The sequence below is a fragment of the Miscanthus floridulus genome, chromosome 3 (genome assembly GCF_019320115.1).
Source record: "Miscanthus floridulus cultivar M001 chromosome 3, ASM1932011v1, whole genome shotgun sequence".
Taxonomy (NCBI): Eukaryota; Viridiplantae; Streptophyta; class Magnoliopsida; order Poales; family Poaceae; genus Miscanthus; species Miscanthus floridulus.
This window is the reverse complement of record NC_089582.1, coordinates 49,695,861-49,719,023: the sequence shown is the minus strand read 5'-3', so window position 1 is coordinate 49,719,023 and position 23,163 is coordinate 49,695,861. Positions and strand designations below refer to the sequence as shown.

At 40.9% G+C, this 23,163-nt stretch overlaps 1 pseudogene; it reads left to right on the top strand.

Annotated features, from left to right (window-relative positions):
- Positions 1-12,975: 12,975 nt before the first annotated feature.
- Positions 12,976-19,980, top strand: LOC136545681 (ABC transporter G family member 1-like; annotated as a pseudogene).
- Positions 19,981-23,163: the final 3,183 nt, after the last annotated feature.

Sequence of the window (23,163 nt, the reverse complement as noted above, 5' to 3'; positions counted from 1 at the left end):
TTTCTTTATTTCCTAGAAATGATTTTTGCACCATAAGGATTGATGAACTCAAGTTACTTTATGCCATGGTTAACAGAAGAAAGGTTTCACCTGTTAAATTCATGATGAAATAATGGAAGGAAGTTTTTGAACTCAAGGGAGATGTCAACTGTACCTCTTTGGTCACTCGGATCGCCCAAAATTTGGGTCTTTTGGAAAATGCTTATGTTGCTTATATTGAAGACATTGACCGTTGGTACATCGATTATGAATATTTTGTCCAGGCTCACATGCTAAAAAGGAACAATAATGGTCAACTTGTCGTGATGTATTTGGGGTATACAACTGAGATTCCATTACTAGACCGGAACCTCAGTTTGTATGCAGTGAATTCTTTTGTTGTTGATCTATAGGTGAAGGAGGTAGCACCTCGCAGAAGTGCTTCTACTAGAATAACTAGCAACCTGAAGCCCCGGTACTATGGCGAAGGTACCGGCTTTCACCAGCTATGCAGGTACCGGCTTTCACCAGCTATGCAGGCTAGGATAAGCCTAGATCTTCCCGCATATACCAGCCCGAGCATGCTGGCTGGGAGCAGCCCACTCCTCAGCACTCAGAAAGCTCATGGCAAAAGGGCTCAAGTGAGCAACGACAGTATGGTAACTTTGACTACTATCAGTAGCAGCCCTATAAAGAGGTTTCAAGCAGCCACCAGGGAGGACGTATGTCCTTCTCTGCCCGTGGCTATCATGATCAGCCAATGGGCTATCATGACCAGCAGATGGAGCACTCCCACCTCGACACCAGGTTGACGAACACTGAAGAGATGCAACAAGACATCCAGAACACGCTTCGCTAGCACTCCCAGTGGCAAGCAGAAGTAGGAGATCGCCTCACCGACATCCAGCAACACCAGCAGCAGGAGAATGAGAATAGGAACTATTTGTTCAGAAAACTCAACTTTGACCCACCATTCTGAAGGATTACAGCAACACCCAAATTAGGGGAGGAGGATCCTCCATTATCTAAGGTAAGTTTTCTTTGCTTTTCTAATACTGTATTTTCTTTTCCTTTTATTTTCGAGTCTGTCTTATTTAAAAAAAAAGATGCATAACAAAAGCAAAATAAAAAAATTGTCTTTATCTTTTATATATATTAGTAAGGTGTGATCTAAAAAAATTGAAAACCAGATAAAAAGTGTGTATAAAATTTACTATAATTTCTGTTTTTAAGAACCGAATAAATAAAAAGAACTTGAAGATGATCTCTCATAATGGAAATGATGAATAGTTGCTTTGTTATAATTCCTTTCAAGTACCTAGTTTTTAGTCTTGAATTCTTCCGAGTTTTGGATATGACTATTTTGACATGAGAATTTGCTCTGAACTTAAAACTCGTGGGCAGCAAATGCTTGATCTAAGTCTATGTAATTGACGGATATGATATGAGAAGGTCTGAGCTACTATTTATTTTGTTCCAAGTGATACTAAGTTCTGGAGATTTCTTTTGAAAAACATAAAAATGCTACATGATGATTTTCTGTATGACAAAGCTTGAATTCCTACCAGAGCCAAACATGTTTATATTTAGGCTAGGAAAGCTTCCACTTACATATGCTACTTGTTTTGCATTGAGTTTTCTCAAGCTTTGTTGATCCTTATGAGAGGTTTGTCATGCTCTTAAAATCAAGATCATGTACACACCACCCATATATGACTACTCCTACACAGGGGGTAGGCACAAAAACATGCATTCCATCTAAATTCACCCAAAAATGTTCTACTCCTACGCTGGGAGTAAACACCAAAAATATGTTTGATAGGTTTTCCACCAAATAAAATGCTCCATGTTCTTGTTGCTATCTCACAAAAGTTTTGTTGCAGAAAAGAAGCAAGGGCTATTGAAAAGTTGTTCATAAAAAAAAGAGAAGAAGAAAGAATTGAAAAAATGGAAAAGTGTCTGAGATATAAAAAAGAATGGGTACTTAGATGCCCACCTGAAAAAAATGATGATGAGATGCATAAGATAGCACATGTTCTCTTGCAATTATTTCCAAGTTTTAAAAGAGAGATATGTTTTCAAGGAGCATAGTAGAATTAGGCTAGCTACCATAAATATCCACTATATTCCACGCACATGCACATCTTGATTTGATTGTATGACTTAACTCTCTTTGGGTCCGTTGTTTGACTTTACAATATATGCATTGCAAGTATGCTCTTTCATGTTATCACCATGCACATCTTGATTTGATTGTATGACTTAACTCTCTTTGGGTCCGTTGTTTGACTTTACAATATATGTATTGCAAGTATGCTCTTTCATGTTATCACCATTCCTATGAGCTCCACATAAGCTTTAGTTGTAGGAAGAAAGGCATAACATTATTTTTGCCTTGGAGAGGATCCATAAATACCACATATATAAGAGACTTGAGAGTGTCATACAATAGAATCTCTGAGTTTTATTTTGAAAACTTGCAAAAACTTCAGAACAATGGTTGAACAAAGAACTAGAGACTTAGTGCTTGACTTGATCGTTCTATCTTTCAATTGCTCAAGACCCAAGTGAAGGCTATAAGCCCCATGGTTGAAGGTAACATGGGTAAGTTTGAAAGTCAGACCAGTTTGTTCTAATCTGGAGGAGAATTCTTGTTTGAACGCATGTGTACTTTTGAGGAGTTGCTACAATGATTTCAAAGATTCTAAACTCCTGATGCATTGTTAAGTTTGGCATTCCTTAGGGACGAGCAAAGGTTAAGCTTGGCAGAGTTTGTTGATGATAGTTACCATCCATCATCAACCATCAAATATAACTTGAATAAATGCATGAAAGCGCTTAGCTCAATACTCGAGTGAGTTAAGTGGTTGACACTATGTAAGCGTGGTGCTTACATATTGTTTACCTACGGATGCACTCTACACTCTGGGTCATGTGGTAGATCATGGATGTGACACTCCCATTGAGTCCTTTGTAGTCCACTCCCCGTTTGTAGAACAAGTAGAACTCGGTTGCGAAGGAAGACAAGCTCTGTTCTTGATCTTCCTTAGTAATGTTCCTTATGCATAGATATAGAGTTTATTATGCTATAGATGAGAGTGTATATACTTGGGTGTACAAAAGACTTAATAAATAAGGAATGGCTTAGGAATCTTTTCCTCTTAACTAATCTCCTACCTAGTCATACTACATTCATGAGTATCTATTTCTATCTCTGGAATACTATCAATGCCTTACACTTATCATACATTTATTACTTGACTTACACCTGCTATAGCATGAGAGTTAGTGGTCTTGTCATCAGTATGCATTTTTGTCAATATCTCTAGCCACCCCATCGCTCCTCCCTGTGGATAAAATATAACAATACCTGGTATACTCTTGGGTTAAATGGTACAATGGTATATTATCTGTGCGCTTGCGGATACTTAATATATATAGATTTTCAAGTGTTCTCAATAATTAGCAACAAGCATTTCTGGCATCATTGCTAGGGATGACAACTTAGTATTAAGGTGATGCTAAGAAATGCCAACAAGCATTTCTGGTGATGGGATGAAGCTTGAACAAGGACTAGGGAGAAGCTTGAGAGCTTCCCGATACCTCGGTAAAAATACCGGAGTTATCGACGGGAGTTTGCATCTCTACCTCATCTTTACCTTCCGCATTTATATTGCTACCTTGGTTGTGTGCTTTACTTTTCTAGGTTAGTTGATAGAATTGGAACCTAGGTTGCATAACTCTTTTACGGTAGAGATAGCAACACACTTAGCAAAACCTTAGTTGCACATTTAGATAGATTACTTTATTGCATAGGTTTTGCTAAGGTGGAATTAGAGGCTATAGTTAGAAGTAGAATTTTAAGTTACCTAATTCAACCCTACTATTAGGAGTCACAGTTCCTTACAAGTGGTATTGGAGCCGGTTGGCTCAATTTGGACCTTTGGCTTCACCGCCGTTGAGCCGACGCTATTTAGAGTGGTTGGGATGGATACCTCTAGGCCTCTGCACTTTGACGGCACTAACTTTACCTACTACAAAGCTAGATTGGCTTGTCACCTATAGGCAATTGATTTAGGTATTTGGAGAGTCACTCATGACGGGACGAAACCCATTAAGAATCCCGATAAACCCACTAAGAGTAAGGAAAAAGAAATGCATTTCAATGCAAGAGCTAAAAATTGCTTGTTTGAATCCTTTAGCATGGATGTCTTTAACCAAGTGTTCACCTTAAATATGGCACACAAAATTTGGTTAAAACTCCAAGAGCTTCACGACGGCACAAGTAATGTCCGTGAGCAAAAACATTGTCTAGCTAAACAAAATTATGATTTCTTTAAAATGAATGATGATGAGCTTGTTCGTGATATGTATTCTCTCTTGAATATAATTATCAATGAGCTTCATTCAATAGGATTAACAAAGCTAGATAATGCGGACATCGTGAGGAAGATCATCTCTGCGCTACCACAAAAGAAATATGCAAGCATCATCACCATCCTCCACAACATGGAAGACTTGAGCAACATGGCCCCGACCATAGTCATTAGCAAAGTGGTGGCATTTGAAATGTCACGCAAGATGGGTCAAGAAGAAGCCTCTTCATCATGCAAAGGCAAATCTCTCACATGTGAAGAGCATAAAAAGAAGATAAAGGGCAAGCAAGTTGAGACAAGTTTAAGCTCAAGCTCCTCAAGTGAAGATGAAGAAGAAGATGAGGACGATGATGAAGAATCAAGTGATGATTGTAGCACCTGATTTTAAGAACAAAACCAGATATGCACCATATGTGAGCCCAGGAAGTCAAATCTCACATATAGCTACAAATATGGGTAATATCAAAAGACAATGCTCAATATGTAACGTACTTAGTATAAATGATATAACCTTAGACAGCAAACAGCGGCAAGACAACTCCGAGCTTTGTGGCATGCAAGGGAGCTGCTAGCATGATATTTGTGCTTGAAGAGCCACTTGCCCTTCATAATGTTGGCACCCGGTGGTCGAGGAACTAGATGCTAGGTGCTGTTGTCGAGGAGAGCCTGCTACTCGTCCACCTCGCACCCAACTAGGGGTGGCTTGCATATATATATAGTTAAGTACAACTTGGAATACACAAGTAACATATATACATGTGTTAGACTATAGATATCTCTGATGCCTACGCTTAAGGGAACCTATGGATGACGTCACCCACTTCATGGTGCATCGCTCTACTCTATTATCTCTATTTTTTCTGTTTGATTCCGTTCATGTGGGGGTGTGTATTAATGGGATGAGCTATGTGATATAACCCTTAAAAAACAGGTACTATGATGCTACGTATGACTAAGGAACTAACTTGGATTAAATGAGCATATGATAGCACTATACCTGGGACTTTTGTTTAGATAAAGGAATTTTATTCCTGGAACTGCAAGGGTTTTGCACTCAACCATCCATTTTTACAGAGATTCAAGCATTGACGGATGAAGAGAGCTCTCAAAAAGCGAAAAAAAGTGTGGGAGACCATATAACCTGCAGCAAATTAAGCTCTAAACCTATTAGAAAACAATCGTTCATACATGATGAAAATCTCCGTTGCTCCAGTCTCCCTCACTCTGCCTTTTAAAATTTGATTGGTCAGACTCCTTTTGAAGTATGGAATAGAACCGAGTCTAGTAGGTCACCTTGAAAATAACCTATAAATAAGAGTAATTTAAAAAAAAGAATTATACAATTTCTGTTCAACCATATAGACCAAAAAGATTGCACTTTCTCCTACTCAAATTTGAGATCGCAACTTTGAGTCTACTTGTTGTAACCACATGTTTGGAAAAAAAATAGTCATATCTATTTTAATTTGTTTCCTTTGGTTGTGAGTAATTCTATTGCCTTTAAACACCTTTACGGTATACCCTGTAAGACTGTAATCCAGTGATTGGCTAGCGGTACAGCTGTGTCTCCACTTAAGGTTGTTTTTCTCAACTAGATGCATTGATGGTGGAATATAAAATAGTACTAGGAAACATTCACCAGACTCACCTCCTCAACTAATCTTCAATGTTGTTAATCACACTAACAAGCCACATGACAAAATCTATTGCAAACGTACTGTGATTTCGTATACACTACTACTATGTTTCTGTAAATAGAATGTTGTTTCACATATATATAATCCATTCATACACGCAGTAACAATCTGCACGGTTTTCAGTAATTATTACTAGTACCAATTAGCGGCTTTGGTGCCTCCACGGAGGCAATGCTGGAACAGGTTCGTTTTTTTCTTCTTGAATACGCAAAAGATTTGCGTATCATTATATTAAAGAGAAGAGTTTAAAGAATCATACAACGCGCTTCTATCGAGCGCCGAAGGAGGTCCGACTTAACATAGCCGAAGCTGGACCATCCTAGCAAAAGTCCTCATGTTTCGATATTACATAAAAGGAAACAACCAATATCGACGTAGCTTTGTGGCCTTGCGTCTTCGCGGTTGCTTGGACGCTGCCTTTCCAACGGCCGGGAAGAGCTCGTCCAGCGCCTCGGCTTCGGACGCAGTCAGGTTGTCGTCAAGAGCCTGTCAAAGGCCTCGAACTCCGAAGCGGATGGCGCAGATGGATCCCTAATATAGCCCATACGCTGCATGATCAGCATCTCACCTCGCTTGGAAGCTGGCACTCAGGAGAGGCTCTGAGCCGCCAACCGTCTGCTCCGCCACGGCAGTACCGGCTTAGTAGGAGGCTGTTTGGGAGGCTCGCGAATCAGCGGAGAGTCTCTCTTACGCGTGATGTTGTTGATGAAGCTGTCGAGGCGTCGTTTGGCGGAGTCGTCGTTGTCCACAGCCTGGTGGGTAACCTCTGGTGGTGAACTAGAAGGGCCATCCACTATGAGGTTGACCGCGTGTATCTTCGGTGAGTCCACTGCCCATTGAATGGGACGTGGGGGTGGTGTCCGCAGCACACAGGAGTCTATGGTTCGTTGGCAGCTATGGTTCCCCATTTAATTCCTTCTTAACAAGTCAGCATGCAGTACATTTCAACTTTACCTTAGGACACTTTTTTTCTCTTTCAGGAAATTAAATACAAGTTAATTACTCCTTTCTTATTGACGTGGACTTCAAAGTACTATAAGTGGATGTGCTCTTCTTCATTTTTGTTGTTCCCGCCTTAGCCATCCTCTTGTGCAACTAGCTATAAATTAGACAGCTAGCCTCATATGCCACAACACAGCATATATATCACCAAAGTTGAAAGCAAACTGAAGCACACAAAAATATACCTATAGTGAATCAGTGATCGTTGATCCATGGCAGCCTCGCCACTGCCGAGATGGGCGCCGACACCAAGCCCGACCAGACCACTCAGGGTGTCGAGCACCGGCCAAACAGCCATGTCTTCCTCATGGATCGGACAGGAGCATGAAGCAGCAATGCTGAGCACAGTTTGGATCGTAGCAGGCTTGTGAACGAAGGTCTCATCGTAGTCGACACCATATTGTTGGGAGAAGCCACAAACAACCCAACGAGCTTTGTGGCATGCAAGGGAGCTGCTAGCATGATATTTGTGCTTGAAGAGCCACTTGCCCTTCATAATGTTGGCACCCGGTGGTCGAGGAACTAGATGCTAGGTGCGGTTGTCAAGGAGAGCCTGCTACTCGTCCACCTCGCACCCAACTAGGGGGGTGGCTTGCATATATATAGTCAAGTACAACTTGGAATACACAAGTACCATAATATACATGTGTTAGACTATAGATATCTCTGATGCCTACCCTTAAGGGAACCTGTGGATGACGTCACCCACTTCATGGTGCATCGCTCTACTTTATTATCTCTATTTTTTCTGTTTGATTCACTACGTGAAAAAGAGTCTGTAGCAACGGGGCATTTTTTCTTTAAGGGCGGTTGGCATTAGAGCCGCCCTTATAGTGACGTATTCGGGCTCCAGCACAGCAGCCGCCCCTACAAATAGCATAGTAGGGGCGGTTGGTATTACGAGCCGCCCCTACAAATGTGTCGATTTGTAGGGGCGGCTGGTAATTTGTAGGGGCGGCTGAATCACCGACCGCCCCTACAAATGCCCGCTGTATATATAGCGGCCAGAATATTCTAACCCCCTCCTCTCTCTCTCTCTCTCTCTCAGTCTCTCTCCTCTTCGCTCCCTCTCTCCCTCGACGTGGACAGGGCGGCACCGACGCCTGGCGTGAGCGGGCGCGGCGGCTGCGGCCGCCTTTCTCCACCTCCTCCCCCCATCGCACCATTTCCTTTCTCGGCTCCTCCCCTCTTTGCCCAAGTCGCTAGCCTCCTCCCTGACCCGCCTCCTCCCGTCCTCGCCGTGGACCGCTTCCTCCACCTTCGCTTCCACAGCAGCCGAGCGAGGTCAACTCTTCTGCCGGCGGAGAGAGAGAGCAAGGGCGGGAGCGGGGAAGAGACAGGAGGGTCCCCGATCTGAGCCGAGCTGCGCTCTCCGCGTGCCCGTCACCGCCCACCGCCCAGGTCTTGTCGCCCCGCGCAGATCTGCTGCTGCTCCTGAGGTAAATCGTCGATTGCTTGAACCGTACCCGGTAGATCCGGTATCTCCTCCTCCCCATCCCCTTCTCACGTGACGCAACTCAGGCGCCTACCCATCGGAACCCTAATCCTCTCTTTCCCTACTCGCGGAAGCCACCACCACCGGCAGGGAAAGCAGAAGGGAAGCACCTCGGCCTCAGCAAGATGGTGCTCGCGCAGCTGGGCGGGATCTCGCCACGGTGATCGATGAGAAGGTGCTCGACGACTGCCTCAACGAGATCTCGCGCGCGCTCCTACAGGCCGATGTCCAGTTCAAGATGGTCCGTGACATGCAGGCCAACATCAAGCGCATCGTCAACCTCAAGGCGCTTGCCGCAGGCACCAAAAAGCGCCGCATCATCCAGCAGGTAAGGGGCGTACTGGTTCGTCGCCCCATCTGCGCAATCCGCGCCCAATCCATCAAGAGCTTCGAGGGATTTCTATGTAATGTGGGGTTAATATGTTCATCCCGTTGATTACGTTAATTGATCTTTGTTGTTATTGTTGTAGGCTGTCTTCACGGAACTCTGCAACATGCTAGATCCCGGGAAGCCTTCTTTCACTCCCAAAAAGGGCAAGCCAAGCGTAGTCATGTTCGTTGGTCTGCAAGGTCAGTCTTCCTGTCGCTACGTTATGTCTCATGCTATGGTAGCTGCACATTTGCTCGAGTGACGTTTGGCAGATGGTTTTCTTTGTTCAAGAAGATCCTGAATTATTAAAACTTGATTTATTACGATCTAACCTAATTTGATATGTTTTTGACTTTGTCCATTCTTTTTTTCTTATACAATAAACAGGCCACTCCCCTGCAACGATATTAATTTAAATGAAACCGTTCAAATCATTTTACAGCTCATAATGATGTCCACAGTGAGATTTATTACCTCCAGTAATCCAACTCATAAACTTCAATCACTTAAGCTCTTACATATATTAGTAATTTTTTTCTTGAACACACGAGACCTGTGTATAATTATATTATAAGAAAAAAAGGAGGAAGGGATCTTACAAACACATAAATCACACACACCCAGATCAGGAATTTAAAACATTCGTGCCTTTGTACAAAGAGAACTCCACCACGACCATGACCAAATATCAACCTACAAGTTGGCACAAGCCACAAGGGCTGTGAGGTAAGAAATTCCTTGAAGCCAGCCAGCATCCATAGATGAAGATCCTCACTAGCAAAGTAGCAAGTAGAATCATTTTGCTTGAGTACATACATCTTAAAGTCCAAGGTTTAGTTGAACATATGGGCTGTTTGAAATTTGAAAAACAGAAAGATGGATGCTGTGAATCTATGATGTGTGAGACATAATGATAAAGCATCACCTATCTTCATTTTGGCTAAGCTTCATTGCACAGCAAGTGGTGCTGGGAGCGTAACTGATGTAGACCTATCTAATATCTATGGCATACTCAAAGAGTGCTGCTTCTTGTTTGTGCCTTCCACTTGTTGCCAGATGCATTTCTTGTGGTGCCTTCCACTTGTAGAACGTTAGGTCGTTGCAAATGTGATTGTATTTTCCTCGCAATTTGTTGTACTCCTGCTTCTACTTGATTCTGGTTGTCGTTGGAGAAGATAGTGGGTTCTACTTTAGCAGTTTAGCTTGGCACCATGAGTTCTAAACAAACCTAAGTGTAGTTGCAGTACCTTATTTGTTACCAAACAAATGGATATGATTGTTTCCTGCTAACTGGGCAACTGATGCTCCCGTTAGAGACTGCAATGATCAAGCATAAGTAGCACTATGTACAGCAAGTTAACTTTGTTTCTGGTATAATGGTTTGCTGATCATCTTCATATTTTGATTGTACTGCTAAATTATTTAGTGTTACTTGCAACCATTTGCTATGTTAAACTCTGAACCCTATGAATTCGCTTGCAGAACTTGATGATGGCGGCTGCGGAGTCTTTATCTTGGTCAGACCTCCCTCCAGAGCTCCTGGGCCTTGTCTGTCACCCATGGTGCTCCAATGCTAGACTGCAGTCCCTACCCCCTCCACTCTCGTGGCTCACGCTCCTTGATGGGACCTTTCTGAGCATCCCAGATGGTGAAATCATCCGAATGGGATCTTGTTATAGGTGAAGTTCTTGTTTTGGAAACATTTCAAACCAACGTCAGTTGATTTTTTTTTTGTTTATTCCTGGGAGAGAAGTCGGTAGAATTAGTAGTTTTGGTTCTGCAGCTTCAGTTCCTTGCTTACATCTCAATTATCAGATAAATCAGTTTGTATCATCTTCACTGGTACAGCTGAAATTTTGCTCAATATGATGCTAGGTAAAGAAAAAAACTACCGTTCTAGTCTGTTGTATGGTGACACAGAAAATTACCCTTCTGGGTAGTGGGTTATCAATCTAATATATGATAGTTGCTGTGTTAAAAAAAGTTGATAGTTGCATTTTATCTTCATGGTGGTTAACTGGTTATTTGTGGCAGGGGAGACAAATCCATTGAGTTGGGCATATCAGTTATATGTATTTTTTGGATCTTTATTTCAATTTGCTTGTCCTCATTGTATTTTAAGCTTATCTGTTGATCAAATTTAGGATCTCTGTTATCTAGTATTTTTTGGTGGAAATATCAGTTATATGTATAGAAGGATGGGATGCATTTTCCACTATCATTTTTGCTAACTGGAATTGTTGTATTTGACATAAGTAACTTAGATTGGAAGATCATCAGTAGCATATGTTTATCTGTATAGAGGGATGCATTTTCCACTATCATTTTTTCTAACTGGAATTGCTCTATTTGACATAAGTAGCTTAGATTGGAAGATCATCAGTAGCATCTAGCATATGTATATATGAGTTCTGGTCGAATTTGAATTGTAAATTTAATTTTTTTTTGGCATACAAATGATTTATAAGGGCGGTCTGGGAACCGCCCCTACAAATCATCGATTTGTAGCCACCCTTTCATAGAGGCGGCTGGCAAAACCGCCCCTACAGACATTTACCAGCCGCCCCTGGAAATGGTTTTCTTCGTAGTGATTCCGTTCATGTGGGGGAGGGTATTAATGAGATGAGCTATGTGATATAACCCTTAAAAAACAGGTACTATGATGCTATGTATGACTAAGGAACTAACTTGGATTAAATGAGCATATGATAGCACTATACCTGGGACTTTTGTTTAGATAAAGGAATTTTATTCCTGCCTCTGCAAGGGTTTTGCACTCAACCATCCATTTTTACAGAGATTCAAGCATTGACGGATGAAGAGAGCTCTCAAAAAGCGAAAAAAAGTGTGGGAGACCATATAACCTGCAGCAAATAAACTCTAAACCTATTAGAAAACAATCGTTCATACATGATGAAAATCTCCGTTGCTCCAGTCTCCCTCACTCTGCCTTTTAAAATTTGATTGGTCAGACTCCTTTTGAAGTATGGAATAGAACCGAGTCTAGTAGGTCACCTTGAAAATAACCTATAAATAAGAGTAATTTAAAAAAAAAAGAATTATACAATTTCTGTTCAACCATATAGACCAAAAAGATTGCACTTTCTCCTGCTCAAATTTGAGATCGCAACTTTGAGTCTACTTGTTGTAACCATGTTTGGAAAAAAAAAATTAGTCATATCTATTTTAATTTGTTTCCTTTGGTTGTGAGTAATTCTATTGCCTTTAAACACCTTTACGGTATACCCTGTAAGACTGTAATCCAGTGATTGGCTAGCGGTACAGCTGTGTCTGCACTTAAGGTTGTTTTTCTCAACTAGATGCATTGATGGTGGAACATAAAATAGTGCTAGGAAACATTCACCAGACTCACCTCCTCAACTAATCTTCAATGCTGTTAATCACACTAACAAGCCACATGACAAAATTTATTGCAAACGTACTGTGATTTCGTATACACTACTACTATGTTTCTATAAATAGAATGTTGTTTCACATATATATACTCCATTCATACACGCCGTAACAATCTGTACAGTTTTCAGTAATTATTACTAGTACCAATTAGAGCAAGTATAATAGCAGGCTGTAAGCCGACTAAATGCTGAGGTGGAGGAGAGAGGGGAGGAGAGAGAAGAGAAGCGGGCTGTAAGCTTACAGTCGGCTTGGGCACAAGAACCAAGAAAGTCTGTGAGAGAGACAAGTGGGTCATGTATTAACTGTAAAAAGCTAACTACTGTATGAGTGGACTGAGAGAAGGCTGCAAGAAACCTTACAGCCAGCAAGCCGGCTGTATTATTAGCCTTGCTCAGCTTTGGTGCCTCCACGGAGGCAATGCTGCAACAGGTTCGTTGGCAGGTATGGTTCCCCATTTAATTCCTTCTTATCAGGTCAGCATGCAGTACATTTCAACTTTATATTAGGACACCTTTTTTCTCTATCAGGAAATTAAATACAATATAATTACTCCTTTCTTATTGACGTTGACTTCAAAGTACTATACGTGGATGTGCTCTTTCTTCATTTGTCGTTCCCGCCTTAGCCATCCTCTTGTGCAACTCGCTATAAATTAGACAGCTAGCCTCATATGCCACAACACAGCATATATATCACCAAAGTTGAAAGCAAACTGAAGCACACAAAAATATACCTATAGTGAATCAGTGATCGTTGATCCATGGCAGCCTCGCCACTGCCGAGATGGGCGCCGACACCAAGCCCGACCAGACCACTCAGGGTGTCGAGCACCGGCCAAACAGCCATGTCTTCCTCATGTAGCAGCAGCTGGTGGGCATTGTGCCGCTCGTTCATCAGCTCCGTCTATCCGCTGTGGAGACGCTCTACACCACCGCTGCAGCCAGCGGGTGATCCCGTCAATGCTGTGGATGATCGGCACCGATGCAGCTCTCATCCATTGGACTGTGTTGGAGCCAGAGGCTGCAGTGTACCAGAGGAGGCCGGCCGTGAGGTGTTCCTGACATGGGAGGATCTTTCGGTGACATGTACAGCCTCTAGCGGGAGGGCAAAAGCCACAGTGATTCTTGACAACATCAGCGGGTATGCGCGTCCCGGTGAAGTGCTGGCTCTCATGGGGCCTTCAGGTTGCGGCAAGACAACCCTACTTGATGCCCTAGCTGGTAATATATAACTTGAGAATCTTATTGTCATATCACCTTATAATATGAAGCTAACTTGTGTATGGTTATGTCTTTATGCAACATTTTCACTGCAACTGACTCTAGATTGATGTTTTCTTGTTGAATCTAAAGTAGAGGCGTTTATAATAACAGTGTTTTGGTGGAACTGGAAAAAAGGAGGAAATGACAAATGATACGTTCTCAGAATGACACTACCCTAAAAACTAAATACGCACCACTACGAGCACTAATAATGCTGGTTCGTGGCTATAACCAGCAGTGATAGGATAACTAATAGTGATAGATATCATTGCTGATTGTAGCCACAAACCAGTTGTGAAAACCTACTTATCACTACCAGTTAGTAGCTATATATCACTTGGTTTGCATGGAAAAATTCATAACTTTTTCATATGAAGTTGGATCGACAAACTTTATACGAAAATCATAAAGTTCAAAGAGATGGAAAACTTTGTAGCTAACAACTTTTTGATTTGAAAAAGTTTATATGTCCAAATATTCAATATAAATTTTAGAAACACACTTTTTTTATATTGTTGTAGGTTCGTTGCTAGAATGACAGTGATACCATTTGGCATCATTTTTGTTTGTCCATTGCTGGTTTTATAAACTGACACCGAAGATATGTTTAAAATGAACAGTGATAAGATGTTTTTAGCAGTATAGCCTCCTCCCTACCCACTGGTAACCTCATGCATGCCACCAGGAACTTGTTGCCAACACCACTGTGACAGCGACCTCACCGCGCGCAGCACCAAGGTTGCCTTCTTCAATTAACCTCTCCTCTTGGCCCAGTGGCCCACACCAGTGACTGGAGACCCCGCAAACCTAAAAAATTTAACCTGCCAGTTGCCGTCTTGGTCTCAATAGGGTCAGCATAGTCCCTCTTTTGTCTCTTGTGGATTAGCTTTTAAACCGAAGATAAAATGAGCAAGAGCAGCAAAATAAAAGAGTAGATAATTTTATCATTTCACCTACGTACTCCAACAAGAACTTTACTTCGGAATCTATCTAGGACTGCATGTCCTCACTGAAATTGAAGTTACCATATGTAAGTTAACATAGTTTTACGTCAATAATGGAGTTTCCACCTCGATCGACTCATCACACAAACTAGTTTTACCTACATATAGTAATAATATATAAAAAAGTAAATATTTGGCAATGAGTCCGGTATGTCGTCAGTTCCATTGCAAAGGCGGTGGCTAGACTCAACTTTTTAAATCTCTCATGCTCTCCACAAGTTTATTTGGCTATGAATTCAGCCTGTCATCGGTTCCATTATTGCAAAGGTCGCTAGCATCAACTTTCTAAATTTGCCATGCTCTCCACAAGTTTAATTTCTTTGGGCCATTAAATTGGAATGAATGTAGCAATAACATATTGTTTTGCGCTCAACAATATCAAAATAGAAGAGAGTTAATGTTTGCATCTTTCTGCCATATGACCAACAACAGGTTCATCATGAAAATAATGTATACCATATATATATTTGAATGTCTCCAAAAGAATGAACTAGAAATTAAAAAGGAGTTGTTATATTTTAGGTGCCTAAATTTTCAGTGCAATAATTTTATACAACTAATTAGTGCAATTAAAGGGACAACTCACAAGACATAATTCATAAAAATTTTTTCTATAGTTAAGCAATGACAAAATTACCTATTGCCTGAACAACAACGAAAAGTGAAACTAAAAATGTGCCGAGTTCTATTACTTCAGTGGAACATATGGATGTCTTCCATACACTTGTAAGTTCCTTCACACACATAAATAAAGACTCTCTAATAAGCGTGTATGATTAATAAAAAAATGTTATATCAAGCGTAGGACGACTTGGAAAGAAAAAGACAGGCGACATCTTGATCAATGGCCGACGAGAGAAACCTGCTTTTGGAACATCTTTAAGTTCTATCTATGTTTCAAAATTAAGAAACAATAAATAAGTTCAACAACCCATCCAATTTACTAAAGTGAACTAAAGTGATCTAAAATTTAGCTCTTAACTTTAACCAACTAAACTTTAGACCATATGATATCCAAACAGGACCTTAGCCTTTCCTCTAGGCCGAGTGGCCCACATTAGTGACTAGAGACCCTTGAAACCCAAAAATATTAACCTGCCCAGTTGCCGTTATCAACAGGGTCAGCATAGTCCATCTTGTGTGTGGCTTGTTGTGGATTAGCTTTTGTATTGAAGATAAATGAGCAAGAGTAGCAAAGTAATTGAGTAGGTATAATTTTTTCTCATTTAATTTCACCTACTCCGACAAGGACTTTATTCAGGAATCTAGCTAGGATTGAATTTCCTCATCGAAGAATCTAGCATATGTGTAAGTGAACCTAGTTGTACGTGTATAATGGAGTTTCCACCTCTTGATTCATACAAACTAGTTTTAGCATACATAGTAAGATAAAAGAGTCAATATCCAGCTATGAATGCGGTATGTCATCGGTCATTGGTCCATTGCAAAGGTGGGTAGCGTGAACTTTCTTAATTTATCATGCTCTCCATCCACAAATTTTGTTTGGCCATGAATTCGGCATGGTTGTCGGTTTCATTGGTCCATTGCAAAGGTGGGTAGCGTGAACTTTCTTAATGTATCATGCTCTCCATCCACAAGTTTTGTTTGGCCATGAATTCGGCATGGTTGTCGGTTTCATTGGAAAGGTCGCTAGGGTCAACTTTTTAAGTTTCTCATGCTCTCCACAAGTTCTTTTCGGCCATTAAATTAGGAATGAATGTAGTAACAATGACATTATTTTGCCCTCGATAATATCAAAATAGACGAGAATGTTTGCATCGTTATGCCATATTGTTTTTTGATAAAGGAAAGCTTTTATTAATTCACAATTATTACATCAAGTTGATACAATAATCATGAATCCACTTTCAGCCTCTGCATAGAAGCACACAGCCTTAAACAGAAAAAAAAGGAGAGCCCGACGCTCTAATGAGTATCAATTCTAATAGTAGATCGTTATGCCATATGACTAACAACAGGTACATCACGACAATAATGTATGCCATATTTGAATTTCTCCATGAAACTGAACCATACTAAAAATGTGCCGAGTTTAACATTTGGATGTCGTCCACACACTTGGAATAAGTTCCTTCACACACATACATAAAGAGTCTCTATCCAAGCGTGTATGATGACTATGATTAATAAAAGAATGTTATATTTAATTGTAGGACGACTTGGGTCTGACAAGAAAAAGACGGGTAACATCTTGATCAATGGCCGACGAGAGAAACTTGCTTTTGGAACATCTGTAAGCACTACTGTTTCTATGTTTCAAAATTAAGAAACAATAAACATGTTGTACATACAAAGAACCCACCCAATTAATACGGTGGTGCATCTTAATTTCCTTGCATTGAAGGCATACGTGACCCAAGAGACTCTGCTGATGGCGACGCTGACGGTGACGGAGGCCGTCCACTACTCGGTGCAGCTCCAGCTGCCGGACTCGGTGCCGCCAGCCGAGAAGTGGGAGCGCGCCGACCGTGCCATCAAGCAGATGGGGCTCGCCGCAGTGGCCGGGCACCGCATCGGCGGCCGCGTGTGCAAGGGGATCAGCGGCGGGCAGCGCCGGCGCGTGAGCATCTGCATCGAGCTGCTGGCGTCGCCGGCGCTGGTGTTCCTCGGCGAGCCCACCAGCGGGCTCGACAGCGCGGCGTCGTTCCACGTCATGAGCCGCATCGCCAGGCTCGCGCGGGAGGAGAGGGTCACGGTCGTCGCCGCCATGCACCAGCCCAGCAGCGACGTGTTCCAGCTCTTCCATGGACTCTGCCTCATGGCGTATGGGAGGATGGTGTATTTTGGGCCAGCATCGGATGCAATCCAGGTTATAGTGACGTTCTTGAAAAGCATGCTTATGGAACATATGCCACGGTACGTTCTCCAGAGCACAAGTTTTCATGAATGAATAGACATTTACTATAACTACCTACATACTAGTTCATTCCAACCTATAATTTCAACACATTTCTAGTAGATTTTTGTATACTAATGTACTGAATTCGCCTCCCAATATAATCCATTGCAATGTTATTAAAACAAAAAGAATATAACAGTAATTGTGACTTCGTTTAAAATATCAATATGTTTTCTGTATTATCATCTTACAAGAAAATAACATAAAAGTAATTGAATCGAAGGGCACTATAGGTACAGTTAAAGTTTTCATAACATGTTTTTTTGCAAAAGAAGGCAGCTCAATTGATCTGAGTATATATATCCACATTAGTGTAATAACTATCCGTGTGACAAACCGAAATGTTTGACACAATATAATTCTGAGTTGCTGTATGATAGAGATATTAATTTGTAGAATTTTCAGCTATTAATTAGTTGTTGGCTACATCAAATTGCTTTCAACATTAATTAACCATACATCTCAAGTCTACTCATGTTTTTCATATGATGAAAAAGACAGATGGTTCGTGTATCTCTCCACATGATGTTTACCTAATATGAGTATGTCTCCATATGATGATTAGTTGATTACCTAACATATTTCTCTTTTTTTCCAAAAAGAGCTAATATTGTTATGGTTTAATATATCTGGGGGTTATTAGAGCATTAATCCATATGATGGTTGTCTAATACATTTCTCTGTCTTTTTTTTTTAAAAAAAGAGCTAATATGGTTATGGTTTAATATATAACCATTACAAGTACAAATTGTTAAAAACTTCTTAGTTGTAAAAACGGTAGAAATGTAAAAAAAAAAATTTGTAGGTACGTTTGAAACCATGAGCATGAAATTCATTGTTTACATATATTTCATAATCTATCCATCTTCACACATGTCGCACACATCTTGTGTGCATATGAATGATATCTTTACTCCATGAACAAAGCCTGCTGCCCGTTGAAGTACATTTTACATATATATCGTTTCTGCAGTTCTTTGATGCTAATGGCTACCCATGTCCTATGAGAAGGAACCCTTCAGATCACTTCTTAATGATGATAAATAAAGATTTCGAGGTATTTATATTATCTGCTGGAATTAAGGCCATGCTTTGTTCTTTGTTTGCATATTTTCCTATGCTTACAAGAAAATACATTTGAATAGGAACTTGAGGAAGGGTCCACCCTCCTGTTACCATGTGCAAGTGAAGTCATACAAACTTTAGTAGATTCTTTAATATCTCAGAATAGTTTGGCAATGAGAAATGAAGCCTTTATGATGAAGCAAGTAAGCATCTATGTCTAATTTAGCAAGCTACAATGACCGTATTATTACCGATATTAATTCTTACATCACTTTTCATTTAATTGTCCAGGGTGCACCTTTCACTAAGAAAAGGCAAGCTACCTTCTTGACCAAATGTTTAGTGTTGATCAAAAGATCTATAATTAACATGCATCGAGACATGGGCTACTATTGGTTGCGGTTTGGTATTTATATAGCCATTTGTGTAAGCATTGGCACAATTTTCTTCAATGTTGGCTATAGTTTTGCATCAATCCAAGTAAGTAAGCTCAAATCATTATATGCATATTAGAACATTGGAAAGTATTTGACTCCATCACACTCCTTGAGGATTTCAGGCAAGAGCATCTATGTTAATGTTTACATCAACTGTATTGACAATGATGTCAATTGGGGGATTCCCATCTTTTGTCGAGGACATGAAGGTACAAATGTTAATACCAATAGAAATATGTCTTAGATTTTTCTTGGATGTATTGTATGTGGTATATTTGTCTTTCATTCCTTGTTTAAATGCAGGTGTTCAGAAAAGAGCAGCTGAATGGTCATTATGGTGCTACTGCATTTGTCATTTCTAGCACACTCTCATCAGCACCATACTTAGGAATCATCTCCATAATACCAGGTGCAATATGCTATTACTTGACTGGGCTTCAAAGAGGCTTTGATCACTTCCTCTACTTTTCGGCAGTGCTATGGGCTTGCACAATGCTGGTTGAGGGGTTGATGATGATTGTTGCTGCCATTGTGCCTGATTTTCTGCTGGGCATAATAACTGGTTCTGGAATGCAAGGGCTGCTGATGCTCAATGCTGGTTTCTTCAGGCTTCCGAATGACCTCCCGAAACCCTTGTGGAAGTATCCAACATACTATATCTCCTACCACAAATATGCTACACAAGGACTTTATAAGAACGAGTTTCTGGATTAGTATTTGATGATTTAGGAAGGGGACTCACTGTCAGTGGTGACTACATACTGAGGACCAGCTTACAAGTGGAGATGGGTTACTCTAAGTGGGTGGATCTTGCAATATTGCTTGTGATGGTATTGATCTATCGGGTCCTTTTCTTAGTCACTATTAAAGTAGGTGAGGCAATGAAACCCATGATTAAATGCATGTCAATTAAACTCTAAGAAATACCTTTTTCTTTTTCTACTTTAGCCAAAGATATGATGCAGTCGTTGTCAGTGTAGGGGTTTATTCCCACATCGTGTAGCGATGATGGAAGAGTACAACATATAAGGTAGGAGAACTCCCACCTATCAGGCTAGTCTTTTGGGTTGAGAAAGGCCCAAATGCCTTATTTGTTGTCAGCTTCGGTGGACATGGGACCTGTGGGAGCGCAGGTTCATAAAGAGTCGGGCCGGCTATAAGCCAGCTCTAAGATCGAGAAGTCGGTGGTCACCACCGGTTCTAACAGTCAGTTGGCTGTCATCAATGTATTGTAATAGTACAACCTTGTTCAACCTCCAACAAACAATGCGTGTTGACAAATTGTTCAAGGTTTGTAACTATATTGACATGAAGAATGTAATTGGATTGTTGATACGACACTTTGGCTCGCCGCTACACCGGTTCTAAGAGTCAGTTGGTTGCCATCAATGTATTGTAACAGTACAACCTTGTTCAACCTCCAACAAACAATGGATGTTGAAAAAATGTTCAAGGTTTGTAACTATATTGACATGAAGAATGTAATTGGATTGTTGATACGACACTTTGGCTCACTGCTATAGAATAAAGAATTTCTGTCGAAGAATTGCTGCTGGATATGTACGAGCCTTAACTGCAGGGTCATAAGCCTATAATCAGGACAAATGTTCGGCATCCGAGAGACTCGGTAGTGAAGTCCAGTGGCAGAGCTGGTGAAACTCTAGTCCTAGGGCCACTGTATAAGTAGCTAAGTGTAAGGAAAATGGACCCTCTTGGCTAATTTACTTTGGATTTTGGTGTTTGATGATCAACAAGACCAAATTAGACTAATGTGTTTGCAAGTATTTGTTTTGTAGTTCAATAGGGTACAAAACGCGACTTGTACAAAGGCGACGTGATGATCCGATGACCAACACCTCAAACAAGACCATAGAAGCACAAGAGAAGACCCAATAAATCAAGCAACTCCAAGGCACGAAGATGGAACCAAGCCAAACGCAAAGATCACGAAGAAACAAATGAAGAAGGGGCTCGGCAGAGAGGACCATATGCTGCCAAAAAGGCACCAGGCGCATCTGATCGCTGCCCGTGCAACCGTAGTGACAGACGCGATGATCGGACGCTGAGCAAAGCAGTGACCGGACGCAAAGGTGTTCACGGTAGTCCATCCATCATAAACCATCAATATAACTTGAATGAATGCATGAAAATAATCATCAACATAGACTTAGGGGTTTAAACTAACAATTTTCATGAGTTTTGGTGAATCTGAGCTTTTAGCAGGGTTTATCTAGAAAACTGTCAAGTAGGATCAATTCGTCAAATTAAATCACGTGTTTCCACGGTGTAAACAACTCCAGAAGGTTCTAGACGACACTAGAAGACACTCCACCGAAGCGGGGACCAAGAGGCTTCCAGGTGGGACTGGCCGGTCCCACCTACAAGCCGGCCGGTCCCCTGGGCCCACCAGTTAGCCTCCGCTTCGACGTCGGTTCCTCCACCGTCTTCTAGATTACGTCCATGCCGTTTATTCAAGTCGGTTTGATCCGCGGGCTTAGAATTGACGTTCCATCCTATATATACCAGCTCCTGCCCCCTCCCTGAGGCATCTATCATTAGATCATAAGTGAAGATCAGACCAGAAATTAGGGTTTTCATAGAGAAGAGAATAGAGCTCAAATTCTTCAAGTTCTAGTATAGGCTAGCTAGCAAGATTTAAGTAGAGTTGGGCTATTGCTCAGGATTTTGGATTCGCCATCTGGAGGCTGGTAAAGCCATTGTATTCCTCTATATTTTGACTTTGTGCTACTTCAATACCATGTTTCTATCTATTATGTTACTAGTTTGCTTTGGTAGTATACTTGATATAGTCATGATTGATAATGAATTTATGCATATGTTCGCAAAGCGCTTAGCTCAATACTCGAGTGAGTTAAGTGGTCGACACTATGTAAGCGTGGTGCTTAAATATTGTTTACCTGCGGATGCACTCTACACTCTGGGTCATGTGGTAGATCGCGGATGTGACACTCCCATTGAGTCTTTTATAGTCCACTCCTCGTTTGTAGAACAAGTAGAACTCGGTTGTGAAGGGAGACAAACTCTGTTCTTGATCTTCCTTAGTAATGTTCCTTATGCATAGATACAGAGTTAATTATGCTATAGATGAGAGTGTATATACTTGGGTGTAGAAAAGACTTAATAAATAAGGAATGACTTAGGAATCTTTTGGTTTTAACTAATCTCTTGCCTAACCATACTACATTCATGAGTATCTATTTCTATCTTTGGAGTAATATCAATGCCTTACACTTATCATACATTTATTACTTGACTTACCACTGCTATAGCATGAGAGTTAGTGGTCTTGTCATAAGCATGTATTTTTGTCAATATCTCTAGCCACCCCATCGCTCCTCCATGTGGATAAAATATAACGATACTTGGTATACTTTCGGGTGAAATACTACAATGGTATATTATCTATGCACTTGCAGATACTTAATATATATATAGATTTTCAAGTGTTCTCAATAATTACCAACAATCATTTTTGGCATCATTGCTAGAGATTACAACTTAGTATTAAGGTGATGCTAAGAAATGCCAACAAGCATTTCTGGCACCGTTGCCAGGGAGGGGCACAAGGCTAAGAGAATTGATCAAATAAATACTTATAGATGAGATCATACCTCTGCTTTAGCAGGCTTACCCTTGTTTGTCTTTGTTTATATTTCATATAGGGTATTATAAGATTGGTTGTGATTCACCGACAATCTCCATCAATCAGAATCAACCCAATCAAGAGGAAGCTTAACACCAGTTTCTGAAGCTATGGCTGAAAAGACTCTACGTGAATTCTCTGCTCCAAGAACCGAGAACATCCGCATAGGACCAACACTCAAAACCAACAACCTTGAGTTTGAACTAAAGCCAAGCCTCATCAACATGGTGCAAGCTACCCCATTCAGCGGAAAGGCACATGAAAATGCTAGTGCTCATCTCCAGAATTTTTTGGAGATTAGTAGCACAATCACCATCAAGGACGTTGCTCAAGATATCATACTACTCCGCCTCTTTCCATTCTCGCTAGTGGGAAGGGCAAAGCAGTGGTTCTACACCAACAAAGATAGCATCAATACATGGGCAAGATGTTCGAAGGCCTTTTTAGTAAAATTTTCCCTATAGGCAAGACAAAT